Source organism: Peromyscus maniculatus, chromosome 16 (assembly GCF_049852395.1).
Source record: "Peromyscus maniculatus bairdii isolate BWxNUB_F1_BW_parent chromosome 16, HU_Pman_BW_mat_3.1, whole genome shotgun sequence".
Lineage (NCBI taxonomy): Eukaryota > Metazoa > Chordata > Mammalia > Rodentia > Cricetidae > Peromyscus > Peromyscus maniculatus.
Window position 1 is genome coordinate 50,722,496 of NC_134867.1, and position 11,633 is coordinate 50,734,128.

Sequence of the window (11,633 nt, forward strand, 5' to 3'; positions counted from 1 at the left end):
TCTATGAACTTTAGATTTCTTAGATGAATATCAGGCAAATGCTATGTCCGTATTAAGGTCAAAACTATATCTATGGCTATCAAGCAACAGACTGTGGTATATCTGAGAGTATTAATGACTCCCTATGTGGCTGTGTATTTTAAAGCGAGAAAGGCCACTGACTTTATTCTTGGTAAGTGTAATCATAATATTGTTTATGGAAATCAAATCCATAATACAATAAGATTTTGATTACAAAGTAAATGTGCGTAACATTCACTCTCAAAATAATGTAAGGGGCTGGAGAGATGGCTCAGTGGTTAAGAGCACTGGCTGCTCTTCCAGAGGATCCGTGTGCATTTCCCAGCATCCGCATCTGTCTGCAACTCCAGTTTCAGGGGATCCGATGCTTTCTTTTGGCCTCCACAGTTACTGCATGCATGTGGAGAACAGACAGACAGGCAGAGAAACCACCTACACATAAAAAAGATAAACAAAAATTTAAAAAATAATGAAAAGTTACATTGGAAGGTGCTGTATGGCTTTTCCCTGGGGAGATGTGAACAACTGTATTCACAGCACTCGGTGCACAGGAAATGGATCAAAGAAAAAAAAAATTCTATGAGACACTAGGTTAATGATCCAATGACTTCACTGGGGTCACTTAAGGGTAGTGTGGAGAAAGGTGGGTTATAGAATCCCGGCTGACTCAACACAAGCTGTGTGATTGAAAAGTCCACCTCACCTTGACTGAGAATTCTTGAAAGCTGCCTCCCAGGTACTCCCCGACTCCCCACCCCCGCCCCCAGTGATTATTTACTGTTTTTATAATTTGGGGGAAGGGCTTTGGGAATCCCGGAATCCTGTGAACTTCCTGAGCCTTGCAGCTGTCTCCCTCTTCTCTTCGGGAGGGCATGCTTCACTTTGGAAGAAACAGCTACACAGCAGGAGGATCCGCAACCCCCGCTCCGGTCACAAACAGCTAGAAATCGAAGGTAAACTGGAGAAGTGACCATGTTCAGACTTGGCACCACAGGCAGTGCAGGATCAGGCTTCCCGAGGAAAGGAGAAGGGGTGCAGCTTTGCCAAGTGCTCTGCCTACAGGTGTTGTACCCAGAGTCCCCCAAAGACCGCCAAGAGACTGAATCCGACGCAAAAGCAAAGAGTCTTTGTATTGTTACAAGTTAGCTCAGGACATGCTGTCCATCCGTCTGACGGAGCAGCAGAGCAGGAGAGACACCCCCCCCCCAGCAGCAATGGGGCGGGGTTTTTAAAGCAAGTGGGGGCGGGGTGGAGGTGCTTGGGGGTCTACAGACTACATAGGAACAGACTCAGGATTGGCTTATGTGAGTGGCAATCACGTTAGTAACTTTTAATTGGCTAAGGTTAGTTGAGGGTTACAGTTACCATGGAGACTGTCTGGCTAGCCTAGCACAGTGCTGACTGTGAGGGCTGACTCAGTGGCCCAGGCTCTGTCCTTGACTCATGCATGTAGCTTTAAGCTGGTGAGGGGTCCCAGACAGTAAACAACTGGCTGAACCTTGAGCGGTCAGAGTACGTGCAGAAAGGGCGCTACTGCAAGGACTGTGTCTTTTGTTCATGGCCCTCCCAGAAACTGCTTGCTCAGTCTCAGGAAAATGAAATTGAGGCCTGATTTCTGAGAGAAGACTGAACAGCCTGTTATGGTGTCTGCCCGATCCTTTCATAGGTACTTTCTGGACTTACGTGTAAGAGTCCAGCAATCTCACTATGTTGAAAAGACAGAAAACAGAGGTTTGGAAGCCCATGCCAACTTTGTGGAAGTATTTGGGAAGAAGGACCTGTGCAGACCAAGTGCTCCAAAAATCTGTTGCTTATGATCACAACATAGGAACACATGGAAGGAGAAAAGAGGTTATTAAAAATAATAAAACGGAATTCCCAAAGGTATAGCTGAAATGAAAATAAAGTAAAATGATGAGGATTTAAAAAATCATACAATATATTCCAGTTTCTTTTCTATTGCTGTGATGAAACAAAAGTAATGTGAAGAGGAAGTTTATTTGGCTTACACTTCCAGGTGACAATCAGGGAAGTCAGGGTGGAAACTGTGGAAGAACACTGCCTGCTAGCTTGCTCACTCTAAGGCATGTGATCACCTGGCTTTCTTCTACAGTTCAGGCAGGACCACCTGTCTAGGGATGGTGCTGCCCATTGTGGGCTGAACCCTTCTGTATCAATGAAGAATCAAGTCAGTCCACCACAGGCATGTCCACAGGCCAATCTGATCTAGTTAGTTTCCTCTCAGATGGCTCCAGACTGTGTCCAGTTGACAATGGACACTCACTATGACACAATACAAAGTTCAGTAAACTTGAACCTAGCATTAGAAACTATCCCTAAACACAGCACACAGAAGAAAAAAAATTAATTGAACAAACTGACAGTGATCTATCTGATTATACAAACAAGGTCCAAAGTAAGAGGTTAGAAACAGAAAAACAAAAGGTTATGAAAAAAAGAAGAGTTAAAAAAAATCTCCAAATCTAATAATAAAAAGAGTAACCCACAGGTCTTAGAGGTTTGTGGTGCTGAGTACAAGAAACAGAAGTACATCAATATCATCGTAATCAGACTACTCCAAGACAGTGGTAAGTAGCTGGAGAGAAAAATATACACATTGTAGAGGAACAGGGGTTAGAACGAGAGCAGAGATCACCCCAGAAACAATATAAGCCATGAGAAAGTAGAACCACAGCTTTAAAGTTCTGAAAGGAAAAACATCTACCCTCCTGGAGTTCTATACCCAGGGGGAATGGCTTTCAAAACCTGAAAGTAAACAAAATCTGAGAGATCTCCCTGTGAAATGTCAGAGACAGTTCTTCAGCCAGGCGTGGAGATGGTGGTGTATGCTTCTAATCCTGGGAGTGGGGAAGTGGAGGCAAGAAGATCTGGAGTCCAAGGTCGTCCTCAGGTAGGTAGATAGTTCGAGGCTAGCCTGGGCTACTTGAGACTGTATCAAAAACAGAAAAAAAAAGTCTTCAGTCAGAAGGAGGGGGGGCACAAGAAAGAAATGTGTACCTGTGCAACGCTCCCTCACTGTCAATTTTTTTTTTTAGAGAATAAGTCTCCCAGGCAAAAATCAGAAGAATGGTGCCAGAGCATGGGGCTGAATTAGCCCTCAGTAAAGGCTGCAGCGGGTTGCTATAACAAGCTCAGAGGAAGTCTTTAAACGGTGAAATGAATCACAAGTAAGTTAACTGTTTGCCTGGAAAAACCTCAACATTCATAAAGGAAGCAATGAAACGAGCATTCAGCAACATAAAGTCCCGGATGTCCGGCATGCAGCCAGGCTGCACCAACGTTGTAAAGAAACCAGAGAAGATGGCCTACAGGAAAGAATTAGCAGTTATAGAAATACTGGAGACAAAAGGATTTGTAAAAAAAAAAAAAAAAAAAAAGGTCTTAAGATTTAAGGTTAAAACGCTAAGATTTGGGAGCCTGTGAGATGCCTCAGCGGGTAAAGGCACTTGCCGCCAAGCCGGATGAACCGGAGTTTGATCCCCAAAAGCCATGGGGTAGAAAGGGAGCACTGATTCCCACAAATTATACTCTGACTTCCACATGGATGCTGTGGCATGTGAACCCCCTATGTATACACAAGAAATAATCAACATCAAGAATATTTTTTAATTTGAAGATAAAGATTTTAATATTTTGTGCACATATACTTAAAATTACAAAAGAAAAGATGAACTCAATGATAAAAACAAGTGAGTGATATGAAAATTTTCAGCCCAAATGTAGAGATATTTTAAATCTGATATGATTATCATAGGGTATGACAGATGATGCAGATGAGGCATTGCCCTTAAGAGATGGACTGCAAAGGGAGCAGAGGATTCTGAAAAAGAACCATGAAATTGTTCCTTTTTGATTTGACTTTAGCAATGGTCCATGATTATTTGCATTAAGTTATCACAGTATACGCTTAAGATGAATTCATCTTTGATTTAGCAACAATTATCTGATTTTAAATTTTTATCGTGTCAGCAGATTACATACCTAGGATTAACGAATTACACTGTACACAAATTGTACCTCAATAAAATACTTTAATCCGTTCTGCCAGCCAAAACACCATAAAATGTGCAATGCCTAAGCCCAAATGTAGGATAGCTTTCAGCCTCACTTGTGGCTACAAAAAGCTCTTCGTGGTATGATGTGTGCACAAGACGTGGGTGAGGGGTCAAATGAGCGACCATCTGAAAGGACAATAAAGCCAGGCCAAAAACCAATGGCTGTGGTGGCATTTAGCCAATTCCTTCCTCTCAGATGTTCAGGAGCCACTGTCCTACTTAACCTACTTATACTATAACATAATTATAATATAACCTATACCGTCCTACTCTAACCTACTTATACTATAACATAATTATAATATAACCTATACCGTCCTACTCTGACCTACTTATACTATAACACAATTATAATATAACCTATACTGTCCTACTCTAACCTACTTATACTATAACATAATTATAATATGACCTATACTGCCCTACTCTGACCTGCTTATACTATAACATAATTATAATATAACCTATACTGCCCTACTCTAACCTGCTTATACTATAACATAATTATAATATAACCTATACTGTCCTACTCTAACCTGCTTATACTATAACATAATTATAATATAACCTATACTGTCCTACTCTAACCTGCTTATACTATAACATAATTATAATATAACCTATACTGTCCTACTCTGACCTGCTTATACTATAACATAATTATAATATAACCTAACCCTCAAATGACTAATTCTTATTTCCTGCAGCTAGGCTCCCGTTTAGTACTTACACACATTTATACTTAGAATAGCATACACTTGAAAACATGTCTACCCATAAGTGGCTAAACCATGCATCACGTGACACCCCTAGAGCCTGCCCTGCACTGATTGACGTCTTTAAAGACCAGTGTCTGCGTACCGTTTATGAGGAACGGTGCTCTGGATGCTGTAACTGGAAAATGGACATCGGTGTCATAAGAGCTGCCTTTCCAGGCAAAGTTAGAGAAGGGCATTGCATTTACACCAAGGCATGTTGACAATGTCGAACTACATTGAGTCTTATCTGTGAGCAGCAAATCCCCTCACCCAGGGGCCGGTGAAGGGGCCCTATGCAGCTGCCTGCCAAGGTTCAAGCTTTTCCTCCCCGAGAGGTTTCATTTCAGAACTCAGATGATAACGTATTCACTTGGTTCCCTCCAAGTCCCATGGAATTTTAATAATATAATAATGATAATGATAATAATAATAACCCCTTTTCAAAGCTAGGAAAGACTACACCACCCTACAGCAAACTCCCTGGAGATCCACACGGCAATTTCGCTACCTGTGGCCATAGTCACTACCAGCGAGCAGGATTCATCAGGCTAACGGAGTTGAAGTATACAAACCCCGACACAGTTCATTTTGAATTATTGGAAATAGCAGCCCTGATCTAGTGTCTGATTCCTAGGTAGATCTTTAATTTCAACTTTTATCATCATCAAATGCAGAGTAATGTGATTTCATGAAGGCAACATGAATACAAATCCTAAAAGATACGGGGAGCATTTTTTTTAAAAAGAAACTATATCAAGCTGGGAAAATAAAATATAGTTTAAAAAATGCATGGAGTACCCTGGAAATGAAAATGAAAACTCCTGAATGAGAGGTGCAGAGATTTGGGTCTTGGCCATCCAGGCTTCACGCCCTTGCAAGGTCATAGAGTACAGAAGTCCGCTCCAAATGTGTCAGGCCGCAGACCGGATCTGGAGGCTACAGTGACAATTTGTTCTGTGGCCTTCAAATTTAGATCTAGACTCCCCAAAGCCTGGGTCTTCTAAAGAAAATGGCCTGATTGGTTTTTGTGTGTTTCGTTATGCATGAAGACATACATACATGCATGGTGTACATTAAAAGGCCTTGGAAACCATGCACACTGCAGAGCGTGTGTAAAATCCAAACAAGTCCAGTGCCTTTAAATCTTTTCGTAGCAGCTCTCTGAGGTAGATACTGCTGTCATAATTACAACCACAAGAGCCAAGAACAAAAGGCTTGGGAAAGAGGGTGGCTGGATTGTTTTAATAAAAGAAACATTTTTCCAGTTTCTCTGGGGATAAAGGAAGAAGTCACATCACTTAGAAATCTTAGGATAAGGATGCCTGGAAATAGCTATTTCAAGGGAAAGCAACCAGGCTGAATCAGGAGCAACATCCAATTCTTAATCCTGGCAATTACATGTTGAGAGGCTGACTAGAGATTCCAGGTGTCACCTTGCAATAGGCCAGTTGTGTCGCTGACAGCTCTGTGCATATCAGGAAAGAGACACACTCTTGGTTGGTGCCTCTTATAGCCGCATTAATGCAACTGAAGTGTGGTTCTGGACCACAGCCAGAACCCAACTGAGGCAAGGTAGTGAATTTTCAGACACTACTCATACTGAAAAGACACATTGAGCCAGAATTCTATGGCTTAGCGGTGGAAAGAAAGTCAGATACCTTGTTCCAAAGGGTTAACAACAATCTGAAATGGGCTCATCTTAGGTGTCTTTGGGGCCTCAAGACGAAAATACTAAATCGCAGACACAGGACAGTCCTGGCTAATACAGAGTCACATCAGTCAGATAAATGAGTTTCATACTTCCAGAGTGGTCATTACAGAGCATGTACATGGCTTGCCTATCTCTCCCAGACCCAAATATGGCATAAGAAGAGTTACAACTCAGCTGCTCCCTAGAAGAAATGATGTCCAGCCAAAGATAAGAGTATAAGTAACGAAACCAGGACTATGGCCCTATGTACCATAGTAAATTCTACAGCCCTCCCAAATAAGTGTCATACCAGTCTTGAGGATACAGAGATGCTGACAGGTGACATGGCCTTCAAGGTAAGTAAATTAAATTAGGAGAGGGGGTAAATACTGGGAGGGTCAGAATAACATTAGTAATGGAATATAAAAAAGAAGACAGCACTGGACACCAAAAATATTGAGAAAATTAAACCCTAGGGTAAAAATGGGAGACTTCAAGTGAGATTGAAACTTGTTGGGTTGACCAGAGTCTTCCAATCGGCTCTATACCATCTCCCAGGAGACAACCCAAAGCACAGTAAGGAAGCCCATGGGACACCTTCCCCTGCCTCACTCCACTTTCGCTCAAATAGACTTTTCCCCTTGCCCCTCCCCTTCAAATGTTTTCTTATTCCAAAATATTCTATTTTATCTACTCTATATATTCAGGCTCCATGGAAACTTTTATGTTAGAATAAGTTAACAAAAATGTATACACATAATAGGGGGCTTAACCATAAGCACAAACAGGATAAATCATAAAAATCATAGTTTCTAAAAATCCAAATATTTGCAGAACAACATAGGTATTCCATGATTAATTAAGCATATACAGAAAAAAATTACAAAATTTTCTTCAGGTCCAGTGGAATTGATACCAGGCAAGAAATATAGACTTTCTAAAAACAATAAGGGCTACCAGAAATGAATTTTTAAAAACTGAATACTTAGAAATAACTCTAAAATAATAGCCAGTAGGTCTCTACATCAATAACTAAGAGCATTTCCAAAGAAAAATTAAACAAAGCCTAAACAAAAGAAAATATATACCATGTTCATAGAGGATATCAACTGCCTAATGAGGAATGGAACCTCTTTTAGAGGTTTTGACTTTGCCCAAAATATACTGTTCTCTCCTGCATGAAGTAATTAAAACTTTAGACAAAAATACATGAAACAATAGCTTCTAGATGTTAGGTATCAAGTAATGGGGAGGAAAGGTTGCTAAGAAATAAGAGGGAATTGCTGGGTGTGGTGGTATAGGCCTTTAATCCCAGTACTTGGGAGGCAGAGACATGCAGATCTCTGTGAGTTTGAAGCCAGCCTGGTCTACAAAGTAAGTTCCAGGACAGCCAGGGCTGTAACACAGAGAAACACAGTCTTGAAAAACCAAAAGTAAATAAATAAATAAATAAATAAATAAATAAATAAATAAATAAATAAATGAAGTCAATGTCCAATGATTGTCCCAGTTTTCAGCCTTGTCTTTCTAGGTGATGGCCCAGAAAGAGGCAATTTAAGCAGAGCCCAACTGACTTAAACTGAGATGAAGCTAGGAGTCTGGAGTGAAAATCAGAGTTCTCAGGGGAGACCCCAAGAGAAGAGAGAACTTTGCAAAGACATCCATAGATCTAAGTATCCAGTAGAGGAACCTACCTATTCATGTGTGAGAAAATTACTTGCAACTGAGGAAAAAAAATCACTCCCAAGGATCACAGGAGCCACCAGACAAACTTAAAATCTGTATAATCCACAGATAGATAAATTGAAGAGTCTCATTTTGGTGGTAACACAAAGCTAAACCTACACCGGTGTTCTTGGCCCATCTAAAATCCAAAAGGTAAGTCTTTACAGGTGATTTAACTGCACCCCAGAACCAAGCTCAACAATATTTATAGTTGGTAAAGTGCATGCCTAGCACACACAGAGCCCCAAATTCAATCCGTTAATAGCACTGGAAGTCTGCAATCCTGGTACTTAGTGTTAGACTGATCTAACTCTCAAGTGGATCCAAAGTTCAAAGTAATTCTCAATTACACAGTTGCACATTCTGGGATGCATGAGACCTTACCTCAAAGGAAGAAGGAGGAAGAGGGGGAAGAGAACAAAGAAGAAGAAGAAGAAGAAGAAGAAGAAGAAGAAGAAGAAGAAGAAGAAGAAGAAGAAGAAGAAGAAGAAGAAGAAGAAGAAAATAAGAGAAACAAAAATAATAATAACATTATGAGAGCAATGCTAGCCACACAGGGTCATGCAGTCCAACCAACCAATCACAAGCCTGTCAGGCTCTAAAGTTATATCCTTTTTGTCACGTGCAGAAAGCTACATTAACCTGCATTAAAATCAGCGTGGTTTCCCCCTTCTTTGAACAGTTGGAAATTAATAAGGAAGAGAAATGTTATATATCTCTGGATGAGAGCTGCAGTTAAGTACCAGCTTCCTCCGTGAGTTTTTCCCACTGAAAAGACTGCATTTGAATTTAATCAAGCATCAAAATATAGCTATGGATTATAGGACATATGCAGAATGGATGCCATGTTAAGTGATACTGCAATGATGGGACTGGCCAAGCCTAGTCAGTGGTAAATTCTATAATACAAATGACTTGGTTTTGTTAATAAATAAATGTCATGAATGGCATGGGGAAGTGAGAACAGCTTAAAGGAGACTTGAGCAATCTATCAACTACATGTATCATGTGTGTATCTTGGGGGTCCTGACTCAAGGAAGTCAACTGTAAAAAAATTCTGAGGCAGAATTTAAGTACTGATAGATATTGATACTACATGAGAACTGTGTAAGATATAAAGAATTATGTTTCTTAAATCCCTGAGAACTCAGTCTCCAGCATCCAACAGTGGGTATTACTCAAAAGAAGAGGAGTGTGAACTTAAAGAAAAAAGAACTTCATGTGGTTTGGAAGTGTTAATGAGAAATTATGCCAACCATGTTCAAATGGCAAGGGAGAGCTTGAGACCGCTGTAGTAAGGGAGGGAGTTTGGTCTCAGCTCTAGAGACCACTAGGAGAAGTGGCTGTTTATAGCCAACAGGCAGGAGGAATGAATAGATGGAGGTCTACTAAAAAAGAATTTATTAGGTATCAAGCCTTGGTGAGAGAAGAGACCTAGGAGGTTGTGGTGGTTTGAAAGAAAATGGCCCCCATAGGGAATGACACTATTAGGAGGAGTGGCCTTGTTGGAGGAAGCGTGTCACTGTGGAGGCGGGCTTTGTGGTCTTATATATGCTCAAGCCATGCCCAGTGAGACAGTTCACTTCCTGTTGCCTTCAGATCAAGATGTAAGGACTCTCAGCTCCTGCTCCAGCACCATGTCTGCCTGCATGCCACCCTGTTGCATCATGATGACAATGGACTGAGCCTCTCCCCTCCCCAATTAAATGTTTTTTCTTTTATAAGAGTTGCTATGGTCATGGTGTCTCTTCACAGCAATACAAGCCCTAACTAAGACAGAGGTTCTCTCTAAACTGACTTGTAGATGTAACAGTCTTATTAAATAAGAAACACAGAGCCAAAAGCAGAGTTAAAAGCCCAAGAGGCCAGGACAGTAGCTAAGAGCTAAGACTTAAAACCACCTTCTTACCCTTTGCTGCCACTGTTGTCCTTCCCCTGAGAAAGAGACCTACTTCCTGTGTATCTGTCCTTTTATTGACTTTCTGTTCTGTCTTCTCATTGGTTGTAAACCCAACCAAATGACCTCCTCATCACTGTGTCTATACAGAACTCTGTTGCTAGAGTTTTCCTGCCTTGCCCACAGTCAGGACAAATCTTTGTCACCCACCAGTCCCACAGCACTCAGACTCAACCAAGTAAACACAGAGACTTATATTGCTTACAAACTGTATGGTCGTGGCAGGCTTCTTGCTAACTGTTCTTATAGCTTAAATTAATCCATTTCCATAAATCTATACCTTGCCACATGGCTCGTGGCTTATTGGCATCTTCAGATGCTGCTTGTCAGGGTAGCGGCTGGCAGTGACTCCTTCTGCCTTCCTGTTCTTTCTTTTCTCCTCTCTGTTAGTCCCACCTGTATTTCCTGCCTGGCCACTGGCCAATCAGTGTTTTATTTATTGACCAATCAGAGTAATTTGACATACAGACCATCCCACAGCAGAACTCCAAGTCTTCTATGGTTGGTATTGAGATTAAAGGCATGTGTCTCTGTGCTGGTGGTGTCCTTGAACACACAGAGATCTGCCTGTCATGTGATTGGGATTAAGGGCGTGTGTTACCACTGCCAGACTTCTGCTATGGCTTGCTATTAGCTATTAGCTCTGACTCCCAGGTAACTTTATTTATTAACATACAAATAAAATCACATTTCAGCACAAATAAAATATCACCATACTGACTAAGCATGGGTCTCTACTAAGACTGGATTTAGCAGACCAAGGTCAGACTTAAGGACCAAGCCTAGACTGGAAAAAGATTCAGGAGTAGATAAGAGTTTGGTCAGGGAAAGCAAGTTCCTTGTCAGACATAGAGATTAGAGATGGAAGGGAAAATTCAAAGAGAGTGACTGGTTAATGAGGGTGGCCCAGTGGTCACCAGGGAAGTCAATCACCAGGCCAACCCAATGAGAAACAGGGGGTTGTGCCTGGCATGGGATGGGGAAATATTTGGGCCAGGGCTGAGAATTCAGTGTATGATTCGAACTCAAAGCCAGGGCCTTGAGCACTTGTACATTTTTTGTGCAGCTGGTGGACAATAGCAGGTCATACAGTTGCAAAAATAAATCCTCCTTTGCAAATCTGAACTCATTGTTCAGTGTGAGTTTTGATACATATAAGAAGGAATACAAGATAACACAAAGGGATTATGGTATTGAAGAGGTTGGTTCTAACTATCCTATAACTTAAAGGCATAGGTAATTAAAAAAAAACTAATGTGAAAACCAAACAACAACAACAAAAACACAACAAAGGCCTGCTTAACACATCTTTTTCTACTCCATGAGTGCCTGACTAGCAAGTACCTCTCCAAGGACATCAATTTTCCCCATCAACTGCATTTGCTGACTTCTCATACCTCTTTCCA

General features: G+C 41.1%; 1 non-coding gene across 1 annotated transcript; it reads left to right on the forward strand.

Moving 5' to 3' along the window:
• Positions 1-11,269: 11,269 nt before the first annotated feature.
• LOC121823330 (small nucleolar RNA SNORA40) lies at positions 11,270-11,396 on the forward strand. The gene has a single exon (XR_006064740.1). It is a non-coding gene; the product is annotated as a small nucleolar RNA SNORA40 (small nucleolar RNA).
• Positions 11,397-11,633: the final 237 nt, after the last annotated feature.